This window comes from Aplysia californica, unplaced genomic scaffold, assembly GCF_000002075.1.
Source record: "Aplysia californica isolate F4 #8 unplaced genomic scaffold, AplCal3.0 scaffold00040, whole genome shotgun sequence".
NCBI lineage: Eukaryota > Metazoa > Mollusca > Gastropoda > Aplysiida > Aplysiidae > Aplysia > Aplysia californica.
Window position 1 is genome coordinate 1367809 of NW_004797310.1, and position 2500 is coordinate 1370308.

A 2500-nucleotide genomic window follows, 5' to 3' on the forward strand; every position below is an offset into this window, starting at 1 on the left:
CTAAGACATGTCTACGACTATTGCATGCTAGGAATATTAGACAAGTATCGTATTAACGACAAAAGAGGCAGACAAAGCTGTTCACGCAATATTGAACCTGTTTCAAAACAGGATTTTTCATTTCGCTTACAAAGTCTTCATCTTCTCGTCTTCCCCTATAATCTTCAATCGGGCTCACCATTTGCAAATATAATATTGTGTGCTACTTTAAGCATAAAAAACAAGCAAATTAAAAGCTTAAAAAACCAAACAAAATGTTCGAATGTTACACCCTCTCGATACAGCAAGAGGCGAGTGTAAATCCGACACACTTTTTATCACCAATGTCGCAAGATTTTAATCGCATCCACTTTGTACTTGACTTACTTACAGATTGAATCATGATTTCTCTAGGGCACACGGTTAAATCAGCTAGTTCAGTGTTGGATAATGATGGAATGGCCCTGGTTTAAATCCTTAGTGGAATGTTTTTCAACGTGGACAATTCGATTACTTTTTACGGCTCCACATCTTTTGGGCCTGGTTATACAGAGGCTAGGGCTAAATTCACAGAGGTGGACCTCATTTACATAACGCTCCCTTGTTCCAACAGTTAGGTTTACGGAAGTCGTGGCAACTCATTGCGTATTTTGAGTTCTGCCATAATTTTCATCCCAACACTCACTTATCAGTGCCAAACATGGACCACGAACAAGACATTAGAAATGCGATGCCTTAGAAAAGCAGTAAACAAGACCAGGCGAGACAAAATTAGAAACACAGTAATCAGAGAAATGGTGGGCACATGATGTCATGCATCACATCCAACACCAAAGAATCAAAAAGGGTTCGGACATCTCACGCCATTACCAACACACCACCTGGCACAACGTGCCTACATAAAAAATCGATGGCAACAAGGCTAAAGGGCGACCGAGAAAGACCTGGACAGATGGAGTCAGGGAAACATTAACAACTCACGGCATCCCCCTGACCCAAGCTCTCCGGCTGGTGGCAGAGAGGCGTCCCTTTCTTCCAGCGACACCCAAAAGGGTATAAGCGGCGGATCGGATTAAAGTAAAGGTAAAAGTAAGCCATCATTTTCGGGAAGCAGAAGTTGGTTTTTATTTTGAAACATAAAATCATTGTAAGTGTTTTACGTCCCCATCGACACAGTCTAGACCAGTGCCCAGACTCAGAGGAACACGGCACCCCAGCAGAAAGACCGAGATACTCGATAAAAATATTCTCCCCTCACAGGAAACGAACTCGGGTCTTCTGCATGCGACAGTGAAGCGCTTAACCGCTATACCACAGACGCCGGTGGAAACAGAAGACGTAAACCTATATTTTGCAAATTAATTGTGAGAGTTTAGTATATTTTTCTTTCAGCACTATAATACCATCATACTATAAAAAGGCGGTGTTGGATCTGGTTGGAAACTTAAATTGAAATAACATGTATTTGAGTTAGTTGTCAACGCGTCGGTAGTCTAGTGATTAGGCTATCGGACTCAACGTAAGAGGAAGTACTCTCAGGAAGCCAGGTAGCTGCATAACAAAGAAAGTTTTGGATTGGAACCCACAGGGCAAGAGATCAAGGGGAAGACCCCGTGGAACCTGGAGAAGAATCGCAGAAATCGATGTACAGAAAAGTGGGAAGACATGGAATAACATCAAGAGGCTAGCCCAGGATAGAGAGAGGTGGAAAGTGTTTGTCCGTGGCCTACACCCTGGTACAGGGTAAGAAAGGCAATGATGATGATGATGATGATGATGATGATGATGATGATGATGATGATGATGATGACTCCTCAACGTAAACGTCAGACTGCGGGTTCGAGGATTAGCTTGGTCCGAAGTTGAGTCCTTGGGAAAGACACTGAGCACAAATTCCAGCTGGGTTGGGTTCTAACGGAGAGACTGTTAAATTCGGAGGTCCCGTCTCTTAGCTTTAGCTTAGGCTACAGAGTTGCAGGGGGTGTTAAACTTATTCTATAATATGATGTAATAATTCTAATTTCGAGGAGTTGTCGTGGCTTTCTGCTGACCTCTTTGGTTAGGCAAGGCGTTATATCAAAGCCCTACCTCTTAGTTTTAGAGAGAATTTTGCAGCACTTACAACACATATAGGTCAAAATGATATACGTTCCGACGATGAGGGGTGTTATTAGAGGATTACATACAAACAAACAAAAAAGAGGAGAAGGAGGAGAGATAATGGCGAAGATGTCAAGCAGGAAAGAAGGAGAAAACCACACTAGAGCACCCGCCAACCGCACGCAGCCCACCTCTAATTATAACCGTACTATGTTCAAAGGAACGTTTAAGGTTCATCAGCAGAACCAACCAGGAAAAAGCCACAGAGATCCCCCCCCCCCCAGGGCAATGCCACTGGCTAAAGTGTCTTTAGACCATTCCCAAAGGGGGGATAATTAACATGTTCGCACGCACTGTAGAATTGTAAATGGGCTTACTTAACAATGTCATGCTCATACTGTGCAGAAGCAACCTAGGGGGA

General features: G+C 43.3%; 1 protein-coding gene across 1 annotated transcript in view; it reads right to left on the reverse strand.

The window, feature by feature from the left end:
* Nucleotides 1-2500, reverse strand: part of LOC106014247 — a gene marked incomplete in the record, with an annotated part of 13532 nt that overhangs the window by 1127 nt on the left and 9905 nt on the right.